Below are 14,880 nucleotides of genomic sequence, written 5' to 3' on the forward strand. Positions count from 1 at the left end.
CCAATAAAAGCCAGTTCGCCATATGCCTTCCTCACCGCACTATTTACCTGGGTGGCAACTTTCAAAGATCTGTGTACATGGACACCAAGATCCCTCTGCTCATCCACACTACCAAGTATCCGACCATTAGCCCAGTACCCCATCTTTTTGTTACTCTTACCAAAGTGAATCACCTCACACTTAGCTACATTGAACTCCATTTGCCACCTTTCTGCCCAGTTCTGCAGCTTATCTATATCCCGCTGTAACCTGCCACGTCCTTCCTCACTGTCTTGGACACCAGTCACATCCTTGACTGCCCACGTATTATAGGCCAAACATTCTACTCAATAGAGCTATGTCCCCTCATAACAAATTTACTTAATTTATATTAACTTTATTCTGTTTTGAATTACTTTACAATATTAGCTCTGACTTTCCCTTATTTCTGGTATATCTTAATTAAACAACTATAGCTACTTCTTTAAAACTAATTTGGTTTCCTAATTTACACCAAAACAAAGTTCCTAATGGGATGTTTCATAGTGGGCGGCATGGTGGCACAGTGGTTAGCACTGCTGCCTCACAGCGCCAGAGACCCGGGTTCAATTCCCGCCTCAGGCGACTGACTGTGTGGAGTTTGCACATTCTCCCCGTGTCTGCGTGGGTTTCCTCTGGGTGCTCCGGTTTCCTCCCACAGTCCAAAGATGTGCAGGTCAGGTGAATTGGCCATGCTAAATTGCCCGTAGTGTTAGGTGCAGGGGTAAATGTAGGGGAATGGGTCTGGGTGGGTTGTGCTTTGGCGGGTCGGTGTGGACTTGTTGGGCCGAAGGGCCTGTTTCCACACTGTAAGTAATCTAATCAGAATAATTGAATCATTGAGTCCCTACAGTGTGGAAACAGGCCCTTCGGCCCAACAAATCCACACCAACCATCCAAAGAGTAACCCACCCCGGCCCATTCCTCTACCCTATATTTACCCCTGACTAATGTACCTAACCTACACACTTCTGAACATTATGGGCAATTTAGCTTGTCCAATTCACTTAACGTGCACATCTTTGGATTGTGGGAGGAAACTGGATCACCCAGAGGAAACGCATTGTTGTGGGGAAAATCACTAGCGTCAGAGTCGGGTTTTAACGACAGAGTTTATTGTACAAGGAAATACCGGAGCTCCGGGGAGAGAAAGACACCAACAGCACAGTGGTTAGCTGCAAGTCTTCTCTCAAGCCGGAGCACATGTCAAGACGCTTTTGTACAATATTTATATCATAGGTCAGTGATGAGTCTTTGTAACGTAGTTTGTTTGTTTGTAAACATTGCAGAATCATTGAGAGTTTTGATGCAGTCATTGTCAGTTCCAGCACAGCCTTCTTTAATTTCAGCGTGGTCGTTGTCAGTTTCGGCGCAGGCATTGTCTGCATGGAAGTCCATTGCTGTCATAATGGGCAATAATCGCTCTTCCTGAAAGGGACGATTACTGCAGCCCTGCCTGTTATCACTCTGTATTGAGTCTGTATCAAACTGTTAGCATTTCTATCAAAGGTGTTGGCTGGACCCAGAAACTTTGGCGGGCAGTATATGCTATTCATGTGTATTCTCTTCCCCACCGCCTTAAACTGATCGACTAGGTTGTGAGTGCATTATGCTGGCATTCTGATGGCCCCAGAATGTGTTTGCTCTGCTGTGTCTCTCTCCATAATGTGGTCTGGTGGCCATCTTGCATATCAAGTGGCCAACTTATGGCTCAGCGGCCATCTTGTGTGTCCGTGTGCTTAGTGTTACTCTGCCCTTTGCCATTTCCCACTTCAGCATGTAGACATGGGTAGAATGGACAAACTCCACGCAGCGTGTTGCCCGAGGCTGGAATCAAACCCGTGTCCCTGGCACTGAGCCACCATGCCGCCCACAATTTCCTTGTGAGAAAATCTATAACAGGTCATATTTTTAGGATATGGGGAGAAGATTTAAAACTAAAATGTGAGAAAATTATTTCTATTCAACCCATCATGAATCTGTGGCATTCATCACCCCAAAATGTGGTGGATGTTGGGACATTGAGTAAATTTAAGGTGGAGATAGACAAGTTTTTAATTAGTAACCGTTTGAAGAGTTATGGAGAGTGGAGTTAAGGTCAAGATTAGATTACCCACAGTATGGAAACAAGCCCTTCGGCCCAACAAGTCCATGCCGACCCTCTGAAGGATAACCCACCCAGACATTGCCCCTGACAAATGCACCTAACACTATGGGCAATTTAGTTTGGCCAATTGGATTGTGGGAAGAAACCGGAGCACCTGGAGGAAATGCACGCAGACACGCGGAGAATGTGCAAACTCTACGCAGACAGTCACCGGAGGTGGGAACCAAACCCAGGTCCTTAGTGTTGTGAGGTAGCAGTACTAACCATTGAACCATCAAGCAGCCACAGATGAGATCAACCATGATCTTATTAAATGATGGAGCAAGCTCAAGGGCTGAATTGCTTGCTTCTCTTCATGGTTCTTACGCTCTACAGCAGTTAACTCACTGAAAAAGAGTAGAAAAATAAAGCACCTCCTCCCCACCCTCCACCAACATTAATGCCACCCCCATCTCATCCCGCCACATTTTACCTTTTGCAGTGAACCTTACATGAAGCACCTCTTTCCACTTTCTCCCTCTGCCCTGAATTCTCACTTTGAACCAAATTCCCAGATTTTTGATTAGGGGTAACATTACAGCTGTACTTGGGGTGGATATTCCAGGGAGTATGACCAGAGAAGTTATTTGGGTGGAATCGAGGGAAAAAAAGAGATTATCACCTTCTTGGCATTATTCTATAGACCCCCATAGTCAGTGGGAAATTGAGAAGCAAAGTTGTAAGGAGATCTCAGTTTTCTGGAAGAATAATAGGGTGGTTATGGTAGGTGATTTTAACTTGCTAAACATGGACTGGGACTGCCATAGTGTTAAGGGCTTGGATGGAGATGAATTTGTTAAGTGTGTACAAGAAAATGTTTTGATTCAGTCTGTGGATTACCTACTAGAGAAGGAGCAAAACTTGACCTACTCTTGAGAAATAAGGCAGGGCAAGTTACTGAGGTGTCAGTGGGGGAGCATGTTGGGGCCAGTGACTGTAACTCTGATAGTTTTAAAATAGCGATGGAAAAGGATAGACCAGATCTAAAAGTTGAAGTTTTAAATTGGAGGAAGGCAAATTTTGACAGCATTAGGCAAGAACTTTTAAAAATTGATCGAGTGCAATTATTCATAGGTAGAGGGATGGCTCAAAAATGGGAAGCCTTCAAAAATGAGATGAGAGTATGGTCCTGTTAGGATGAAAGATAAGGTTGGTCGGTGTAGGGAATGCTGGATAACTAGAGAAATTGAGGTTTTGTTCAAGAAAGCGAATGAAGCATATAGACAGCAGGGATCGAGTGAATCCCTAGAAGAGTATCAGGGCAATAGAAGTATACGCAAAAGGGAAATCAGGAAGACAAAAAGGGGACATGAGATAGCTTTGGTAAATGGGGTTAAGGAAAATTCAGAAGGATTCTGCACATACATGAAGGGCAAAAAACTAACTAGGGAGAGAATAGGGACCCTTAAAAATTAGCAAGGCTGTATATGTGCAGAATCACAGGAGATGGGACAGATATTAAATGAGTATTTTTCATTAGTATTTATTGTAGAGAAGAGTGTGGAAGCTAGATAATTTGGAGAAATAAATAGCAACATTTTGAAAAGTGTTCATATTACAGAAGAGGAGGTGTTGGATGTCTTAAAGCACTTAAACGTGGATAAATCCCTGGGATCTGATCAGGTATACCCTAGAATTCTGTGAGAAGCTAGGGAAGTGATCGCTGGGCCCCTTACTGAGATATTTGCATCATCGATAGCCACAGGCGACATGCCGGAAGACCAGAGGTTAGCTAATGTGGTGCCATTATTTGAGAAAGGTGGTAAGGAAAAGCCAGGAAACTATCGACCAGTGAGCCTGACATCAATGGCGGGCAAGTTGTTCAAGGGGATTCTGGTGTATTTGGAAAGGCAAGGATTGATTAGGGCCAGTCAACATGGCTTTGTGTGCAGGAAATTGTGTCTCACTAACTTGGTTGAGTTTTTGAAAAAGTAGCAAAGAGGATTGATGAAGGCAGAGCAGTGGGTGTGATTTATACAGATTTCAGTGAGGTGTTCGACAGTGTTTCACATAGTGGACTGGTTACCAACATTAAATCATATGGAATACAGGGACAACTAGTCATTTGAATACAGAGCTAGTTTGAAGGTAGGAGACAGAGGATGTTGATGGAGGGTTGCTTTTCAGACTGGAGGCTGTGACCAGGGGTGTGCTGCAAGAATCAGTGCTGGGTCTGCTGTTTTTTTGTCATTTATATAACAAAGGAGGTCAAGTGCAGAGTAAAGTTACTTTTCTTAAACTGTGACCTACCCTCTATTGTGAAATATGCCAAGTGTAAATAAACTACTTGATATTGTACAAAGGAGGTCAAGTTAGTAAGTTTGCAGATGACATCAAAATTGGAAGTGTAGTGGTGTAGCAAAGAACGTTATCTCAGAGTACAATGGGACATTAATCGGACAAGCAAATGGGCCAAAGGAATGGCAGATGGAGTTTAATTTAGATAAATGTGAGGTGCTGCATTTTGCAAAAGCAAATCAGGGCAAGACTAATACACTAATGGTAAGGTCCTGGAGAGTGTTTCTGTTCAAAGAGATCTTGGAGTACAGGTTCATAGTTGCTTGAAAGTGGAAACCCCTGGTAGACATGAAAGTGAAGAAGGTGTTTGGTATGCTTACACTTATTGGTCAGTGCATTGGGTTTAGGAGTTGGGAGGTCATGTTGCGGCTATACAGGGCATTGGTCAGGTCACTTTTGGAATGCTGCATTCATTTCTGGTCTCCCTGTTATTGCAAGGATGTTGTGAAATCTGAAAAGGTTCAGAAATGATTTACAAGGATGTTGCTAGGGTTTGAGGATTTGAGCTATTGACAGAGGTTGAATAGACTGGGGTTATTTTCCCTGGAGCATTGGAGGCTGAGGGGTGACCTCCTAAAAGTTTATAAAATCATGAGGGGCATGGATAAGGTGAATAGCCAAGGTGTTTCTTTTCCCCAGGGTAGGAGAGTCCAAAACTAGAAGGCATAAGGTTTAGGGTGAGAGGGGGAAAATTTAAAAGGGACCTAAGGGGCAACCTTTTCACACAGATAATGGTGCATGTATGGAGTAAGCTACCAGAGGAAGTGGTGGAGGTTGGTACAGTTACAATCTGGATGGGTATATGAATGGGAAGGGTTTAGAGGGATATGGGCCAAATGCTGGTAAATAGAACCACATTAATTTAGAATACAAAGGAACCTCGATTATCCGGCATTCAATTATCCGAATATCAGATTATCTGGCAAGATCACAAGGTCCTGATGCTCAGCTAAACTATGTTATCAAACATTCGATTATCTGGAATTCGATTAACTGAACAAAATACTATCCACAGTGTCTTTTGGATAATCGAGGTTCCTCTGTATCTGGTTGGCATGGACTGAAGAGTCTGTTTCCATGCTGTATAACTCTGTGACTCTGTGTACTCATTCGGGCAAAGTCTCCTTCACACTAACTGGGCCCCTGTATTGCCCGTGTGCTTTAAAACTCCATTTCTTATAACGAGCTGTGAGGAATCACTTTCTGGCTTTCCGCTCCAGTAATCAACACCGTATTCAGTCGAGGGATTTCAGCTGATTGATAGATAACAGCCATGGTTAGGCAGCTGCCTGTTTAACTGGGCTACTTTAACTTTGTTTGAAAAAGATTATTTTTCTCACATCCCTTCAATTCTTTTGCAATCACTTTAAATCTGAGTCCTCTTGTTCTTGATCCTCTTACGAGTTGGAACAGTTTCTCCCTATCTCTATTGAATCTGACTTTTACTATTGAACTTGAAAAAGATTTTCACTTTGAATGTATCTATAAATATAGCTCAATCAGCCTCTGTTTCTTCGTACCGCAGGCATAGTTTCCGCTCGCACTGATTTGGTGCCCTTATATAGGCAAAGTGGTATTGTATTATCACTGGGTTAGTAATTCGGAGGCCCAATCTAATGCTCTGGCATAGATTCAAACCCCACCATGGCAGTGATGGAATTTAAATTCAATGAATAAATCTGAAATGAAATTGACACAAATGGTAACAATGAAACCATTGTTTATTCTCATTAATGTCCTTCTGGTATATTCATTTCCTTTAAATAAGGCAATTTGCTGTCCTTGTCCGGCCTGGTCAGTTAGAACTATAGAAATGATACAACACAGTAGTGGGCCATTTGTTCCATCTTGCCGATGCTGACTCAAAGACCTACAGATCACCTTTCTAATCCTATCTTCATGCACAGACCTGCAGCTTACAGCTCTTAAGGTGCAGATCAAAGTACTTTTTAAAAGAGTTTAAGTCCAATGCTCAACAATGTTTAGCTTATGACAACTTCTGCAAGTGATTGCCTCATTGTTACAAGGACTCAGCAACAGCACCATCAAACACATGTGAATAAAGTGAAAAATCACACAACACCAGGTTATGGTCCAGCAGGTTTATTTGGAAGCACTAGCTTTCGGAACACTGCTCCAAATCATGAATAAAGTCATAGAATCATAGAGTCATTGAGATGTACAGCACAAAACAGACCCTTCGGTCCAACTCATCGATGCCAACCAGATATCCCAACGCAATCCAGTCCCACCTGCCAGCACCCAAACCTTTCCTATTCATATACCCATCCAGATGCCTTTTAAATGTTGCAATTGTACTAGTCTCCACCACCTCCTCTGGTAACTCAGTAACACCCTCTGTGTGAAAAAGCTGCCCCTTAGGTCTCTTTTATATCTTTCCCCTCTCACCCTAAACCTATGACCTCTAGTTCTGGACTCCTCCAACCCAGGGAAAAGACTTTGTCTATTTATCCTATTCATGCCCCTCATGATTTTATAAACCTCTATAAGGTCACCCCTCAGCCTCCGATGCTCCAGGGAAAACAGCCCCAGCCTGTTCAGCCTGGACAGCACGGTGGCACAGTGGTTAGCACTGCTGCCTCACAGCGCCAGAGACCCGGGTTCAATTCCCGCCTCAGGCGACTGACTGTGTGGAGTTTGCACGTTTTCCCCGTGTCTGCGTGGGTTTCCTCCAGGTGTTCCGGTTTCCTCCCACAGTCCAAAGATGTGCAGGTCAGGTGAATTGGCCATGCTAAATTGCCCGTAGTATTAGGTAAGGGGTAAATGTAGGGGTATGGGTGGGTTGCGCTTCGGCGGGTCGGTGTGGACTTGTTGGGCCAAAGGGCCTTTTTCCACATTGTAAGTAATCTAATCTAATCTCTCCCTATAGCTCAAATCCTCCAACCCTGGCAACATCCTTGTAAATCTTTTCTAAACCCTTTCAAGTTTAACAACATCCGATAGGAAGGAGACCAGAATTGCACGCAATATTCCAACAGTGGCCTAACCAATTGAACAAGAATATTTTAATCAAGCAATAACAAGGGATCTTGTGGCCTGTATTCTTGTCCCACTTGCTCCATATGTATATCATAACATATCTGACAGGCTGTTTACAAACAAAATCACATGCTAATTCAGAAAGGAACCTAACATTTAAACAGGTTGGCCTAGATGCCTGTTCGTTGACATCGAGAAAAGTCTGCAATGAGACAAAAGACAAGATAGACCAGGAGAATAGGACTTGACTGAATTACTCCATGGACAGCTAACATTGGGGTGAATGGTCACCTTCCAGAGAATACTCAATGACTCACATCTACCAGTTGATGCAACTCCAAATCTTGCAGATGATATCGGCCAAGCTATTGAGTTTATTTAATTTATTCATCCACAATGTGGACATTGCTGACTGGCTAGTATTATTGACAACCCCTAATTGACTTTGACAAAGTTGTGGTAAGGAGTCTGTTGACCTTTTGAAGTGCATGAATCATAGGCACAGACATGGTGCTGTTCGGAAATGTTCCAGCACTTTAACCCAGAAACACAGAAGGAAGAGTGATATATTTCCAAATAAGGATGGTGAGTGGCTTGGGGGGAAATTGCAGATGATAGTGTTCATATTTACCTGCTGCACTTGTCTTTCTAAGTAGTCAAGCCTGCAGGTTTGAACGATACTGTCAAAGGAACCTTGTGAGTTACTGCAGTAAATCTTGTAAATTGCTGTCACTGTGCTTTGGTGGTGAAGGGAGTGAATGTTTAATTTGGTGGTTGGGATGCCAATCAAGTGGGCTGCTTCATCCTTGATAATATCAAGACTCTTGAGTGTTATTGCTTCTACACTCATCCAGGCAATTAAGGAATATTCAGTCTCACTCCTGACTTTTGCTTGTACATGGTGGACAGGTTCTGGACAATCGTGAAGTGTGTAACTCAGCATAAAATTCCCAGCTTCTGACTTGTTCTAGCAGCCACAGTATTTATATCACTGGTCCGGTTCAGTTTCTGGTTAATGGCAACTTCAGGATATTGACAGTGGGGATTCAGTGACAGCAATGTCATTGAATGTCAAGGGAAAATAGTTAGATTCTAACTTGTTGAGGGATGGGGTTCGGGTATAATTCTTTGAAGTGTGCGCCACACATAGACAAGGTGGCCAACAAGGCGTTTAGCATGTTTGCCTTCATTGCTCAGTACTTTCAGTACAGGAAGTGAGAAGTCATGTTGAGGTTGCAAAGGACATTGGTGAGGCATCTTCTGGAATACAGTGTTCAGTTCTGATCATCCAGTTATAGGAAGGATATTATTAAGCTGGAGTGTATTTAGAAGAGATTTACCAGGATGTTGCCGGGTATAGAAGTTTTGAGTGATAAAGAGAGGCTGGGTAAGTTAGGTCTTTTTTCACTGGAGCATAGGAGGTTGAGAGGCAATCTGATAGCAGTTTATAAAATAAGGTTATTGGAAGTTGTATTTTCCCTAGAATGGGGAATTTCAAGACTTGAGGCCACATATTTAAGGTGAGAGATTTTAAAAAGACATGAGAGATAAATCTTTTACACAGAGAGTAGGTCACATATAAATGTAGAAAGTAGCAAATGTTGGTACTATTACAATGTTTAAAAGACATTTGGATAAGTACACAAATAGGAAAGATTTGGAGGGATACGGACCAAGAGCAGGCAGGTGGGACTCGTTTAGTTTGAACATAAGAACATAAGAATGAGGAGCAGGAGTAGGTCAGCTGGTCCATCTAGCCCCACTCTGCCATTCAATAACATCATGGCCGATCTTTTTGTGTACTCAGCTCTACTTACCCACACTCTCACTGTGTCCTTTCATTCCTTTATTGTTCAAAAAAATCTATCTTAACTTTGAAAATGTTAACTGAAATAGTATCAACTACTTCACTGGGCAAGGTTTACAACCCTCTGAGTAAAGAAGTTCCCTCTAATGAGGCTATGCCTTCTTGTCCTAGCTTCACCTGCCAGTGGAAACATCCTCTCTATTTCTACCTTATCTATTCCCTTCATGATTGGATGTGTTTCTAAAAGACCCCCCTCATTCTTGTGGATTCCAATCAATATGCTCACAGTCTACTCAGTCTCTCCTCAAAAACCAACCCCCTCTCAACTCTGGAATCAACCTCATGAACCTCCTCTGCAACCCCTCGAGTGCCAATACATCCTTCCTCAAGTAAGGAGACCAAAGCTGCATGCAGCATCTCATTCCCGATGAAGGGCTTATGCCTGAAACATCGATTCGCCTGCTCCTCGAATGCTGCCTGACCTGCTATGCTTTTCCAGCACCACTCTCTTGACTCTACTCCAAGCGTGGCCTCACCAGCACCCTGTACAGCTGCAACATAGCCTCCTTGCTTTTAAACACAATATGTTTAGCAATGAAGGACAAAATTCGATTTGCTTTCCTAATTACTTGTTGTTCCTGTAAACTAACCTTCTGTGATTCATGTACAAGGACACCCAGGTCCCTCTGCATAGCAGCATGCTGCAACTTTTTTCCATTCAAGAAATAATAATTTTAATGTTACTCCTACCAAAATGGATGGCTTCACATTTATTAACATTGTATTCCATCTGCCAGACCTTTGCCCACTTACTTAAAGTACCTAGATTCCTCTGCAAAGTTTCACAGTCCTCTGCACACTTTGCTCTGCCACTCATCTTAGTGTCATCTGCAAACTTTGACACACTACATGTGGTCCCCAACTCCAAATCATCTCTATACATTGTGAATTATTGTGGTCCCAACACTGATCCCTGAGGCACACCACTAGTTACTGATTGCCAGCCAGAATAGCACTCGTTTATCCTCATTCCTTGCTTCCTGTTAGTGAACCAATCTTCAATGCATGCTAATATTTTATCCATAATGCCATGCGTCTTTTTCTTATGCAGCAGCCTCTTGTGCGGCACCTTGTCGAAGGCCTTTTGGAAATCTAGGTACACCACATCCACTGAGTTCTCGTTGTCCACCTGGCTCGTAATGTCTTCATATAATTCCAAAAGATTTGTTAAGCATAACCTGCCCTTTGTGAATCCATGCTGCATCTGTCCAACAGGACAATTCCTTCTGAGATGCCTTGTTATTTCTTCCTTGATAATAGAGTCATGCATCTTCCTCACAGGTTAAGCTAACTGGTGTATAATTCTTCATCTTTTGTCTACTTCCCTTTTTAAACAGTGGTGTCACATTTGCTATTTTCCAATCTGCTGAGGCTGCCCCAGAGTCCAGCAAATTTTGGAAAATTACCACCAGTGCACTTGCTATTTCTCCCACCATATCTTTTAATACCTTGGGATACATTCCTTCAGTGCCAGGAGACTTATCTATCCTTAGCTCCGTTAGCTTGCCCAACACTTGCTCTTCTGTAATAATGCTTGTTTCCAGTTCCTCACTCTTTGCTTCCTGTTAGTGAACGAATCCTCAATGCATGCTAATACTTTACCCATAACGCCATGCATCTTTACCTTATGCAGCAGCCTCCTGTGCGGCACCTTGTCGAAGGCCTTCGTCTCTTTGTCACTTATTAGTTGCATGTTATTAGTGTCCTCCACTGTGTAGACCGATGCCTTGGCCATTTCATCATATCCCATAACTAAATGCCCTTTCTCATCCTTTAAAGGACCAATGTTTACTTTAGCCACTCTTTTTCATTTTATATATTTATAGAAACTTTTGCTATCTGTCTTTATATTCTGTGCTGGTTTTTTTCTCATGTTCTATCTTTTCTTTACAGCTCTTTTTGTAGCTTTCTGTTGACCTTTTAAGTTTTCCCAATCTTCTAGTTTCATGCTGTTTTTGGCCACTTTGTATGCCTTCTCTTTCAATTTGATAGCCTTCCTTATTTCCTTAGACACCCATGGTAGATTACCCCTTTTCTTACAGTCCTTCCTTTTCACTGGAATATATTTTTGCTGAGCACTTTGAAAAAATTACTTTGAAAGTCGTCCACTGCTCGTCAACTGTCCCACCATAAAATCTTTGTTTCCAATCTACTTTAGCCAGGTCCTTTCCATTTTATTGTAGTCTCCCTTGTTCAAGCACAAGACCTGGTATTGGATTTTATCTTCACATTCTCCATCTGTATTCTAAATTCAGCCAAACTATGATCGCTCCTTCCAAGAGGATCCCTAATTCTGAGGACATTAATTATTCCTGTTTCACTACACTGGACCGGATCTAGGATAGCTTGCTCCCTCGTTGATTCCATTACATACTGTTCAAGAAAACTATCACCGAGACATTCAGGGTAGCCTCCTCAAGGCTACCCTGACTAAGCTGGTTCAACCAATTGACATGTAAATTAAAATCCTCCATGATAATCACTGTACCGTTTTTACAGGCATTAGCTATTTCTTTGTTTATTGCACATTCCAATGTGACGTTATTATTTGGTAGCCTGTAGACTACACCTATCGGTGACTCTTCTTTTTTCCCACCCAAATGGATTCAACCTTACTCTCCATAGAACCTGTATCATCTCTCGGCACTGCCCCGATGTTGTCCTTGAATATCAGAGCTACTCTACCTCCCTTACCTTCCTGTCTATCCTTCTGAATAATCTGGTACACTGGATATTTAACTCCCAGTCATGACCATCCTGCAACCATGTTTCCGTAATGGCTACTAAATCATATTCATTCACGATGATTTATGCCGTTAACTCATTTACCTTACGAATCCTATGAGCATTCAGGTAAAGTGCCCTAATGCTAACTTTTTTACTCTCATGATTTCCAACATCTCTAATAATATCTCCTGAGTTATCCTTCCTTTTTGCTTCTTTCATAATCTGTCTTAAACCCTCTTGTATACATGTTAACCTGCTGCTTACCTTTTTATTTACCATCATACTTCCTGTCATTTTCCCTTTCCTTTCTCCCCTGACTCACAAATTAAAAGTCCTCGTGACCACCCTATTTATCCTTTTCGCGAGAACTCTGGTTCCAGATTGGTTCAGGTGCAAAGCGTCCCATTGGTACAGGTGTGCTGATTCATCAGATAAAGATGGGAAGCATGTGGTAGTCATCAGGTGGTGCCCTTTCCCATGTTTGACCCAATACTATAATTCTTTGTGGTGTTTGGAGTATGAAGCGGACATCAAGGGTAACTCCCTCCAAACTATATACCACTGTGTCACCACCTCTATCCTGCTGAAGGTAACCAGGGATGACAATGGTGATGTCTGAGACATAGTTTTTAATGGTATGTCTACATCAGGCTGTTGTTTGACTAGTCTGTGGGACAGCTCTCCCAAAGTTAGCACAGACTGCCAGAAAGGCTGGTTGGCAATGAGTGAGCCATTGTCATGTAAGTAGCCCAGTAATCTGTCTATTTTCAGTCATAGAAACATAGCAGCCAGGAGCAAGAGGAGGCCATTTGGCCCTTCAAGCCTGGTCTACCATTCATCACGATCATGGCTGGTCGTCCAACTCAATAGCCTAATCCTGCTTTCTCCCCATAACCATTTGTCCCAGGTGCTATATCTAGCCACCTCTTGAATACATTCAATGTTTTGGCATCAACTATTTCCTGTTGTGATGTTCCACAGGCTCACCACTCTTTGGGTGAAGAAATGTCTCCTCATCTTTAAATGATCCACCCCAAATCTTCAGATGGTGACCCCTGATTCTGGACACACCCATCATCAGGAATATCGTCCCTGAAACTGCCCTGTCTAGTCCTGTCAGAACTTTATAAGTCTCTATGAGATCCCCCCCCATACACCAGTCCCGCTATCCCCAAAATTATCCTAGTAAACTTTCACTGCACTCCCTCGAGAGCAAGAGCATCCTTCATCAAAAAAGACCAAAACTGCAAATAGTATTCTAGGTGTGGCCTCACCAAGGCTCTGTATAACTGCAACAACACATCACTGCTCCAGTACTCGAACCTCTCGCAATGAAAGCCAACATACCATTTGCCTTCTTTTACCACCTGCTGCACCTACATGCATACCTTCAGCAACTGGTGCACAAGGACTCCCAGGTCCCACTGCACGCTCCCCTCTCCCAATTTACAGCTAGTCAGGTAGTAATGTGTTTCTTTTTTTTTGCTTCCAAAGTGAATAACCTCACATTTATCCAAATTATACTGCATCTGCCATTGATTTGCCCAGTTATCCATCCTTTTAGACTTCATAGCAATTGGATACAAGTGAGCAGTTTGCTTCAGTGTTACAGAAGGCCATTAAGAGTCAACCATAATTTTTAAAATCTGGGTTAGATTCACACCAGACCAGGTAAAGATAACTGATTTCCTTCACTCGTGGGCATCAGTGGACCAACTGAGTTGTTATAACAACTGTTAATATTTGGATGGTCACCATAACTAAGATCAGCATTTTATTAATGCCAATTAAACTTCAGTCACCAAGATGGGATTTGAATCCCATAATTTTGTCTGGGTAACTGAACCAGTGACACTATTACAACCCCAACAACTCCTCCTCAAAGTAAAATGCCCCATTGCCTGAGATGGCCTTGATTGTTGTTTGAGGTCAGGAGGGCCTCGTAAGTGGTAGTTGTATCTCTTTGGCTTCCGTGTAGCTTCTGTAACAGTTTGAGAACATTCCCCCTCTTGGTACGTGATAACCCTGTCCTGATGACTGGAGCATGCCTGCTGCTTCAAGCTCATTGCCACCATGATGGTATGCAGACCTGAGCGCTTACCTGGCAAATGCAGTCACCCGCTGAGCCTGACTCTCCATTGCAGTCACGAATCTCTCCCTGGAAAACAACTACATGGTCACCCACCTGAGACCTCTCAGTACTCAACATCCTGATAGACTCCTTCACTGACTGCACACTATAGTGCAAGGCCTCTGACAGCTCCTCCAGATATTCCCCTGACTCAAATGCCCTCTGAAATGGCCCAGGAAAGCTACTCAGTTCAAGGGCAATAAGAAATGGGCAATAAATGCCAGCCTTATTGGTGATGCCCACATCAAAGAGGGAAAAACAGAATCCTGGCAGGAGACTGTTTGAGACAGGGGATAGTCCCAGAACATCTAGGCTGGCTGGTACACCTAATCAGATATAAAAGGAAGGTTACATTCAACCTGAGCTGGATGAAACTGCTGGTGAGGGATCAGGGATTGTGAAGATGCTGGCTTCAGTGATTAATTAGAGGAAATTTCTGTTCTTTCAGTACTGGCCATTAGATAAATAATCTCCTAATGCAGCTACAGTGGAGGAGCTGGGAGCAGCAATGATGGGAGGTAGAGCTGGGTGTCATTGGCAGATATGTGAACACTGTAATTGTGCTTTCAGACCAAGTGGTAGGATGTAGATGAGAAATATAAGCGGCCTCTTGAATATGAATGTTCAAGATCCTTAAACTGCATGGGAAAAGGAAGAGAAGCAATTGATTATGATTCTTGATGACACACGTCT

This window comes from Chiloscyllium plagiosum, chromosome 21, assembly GCF_004010195.1.
Source record: "Chiloscyllium plagiosum isolate BGI_BamShark_2017 chromosome 21, ASM401019v2, whole genome shotgun sequence".
NCBI classification, from domain to species: domain Eukaryota; kingdom Metazoa; phylum Chordata; class Chondrichthyes; order Orectolobiformes; family Hemiscylliidae; genus Chiloscyllium; species Chiloscyllium plagiosum.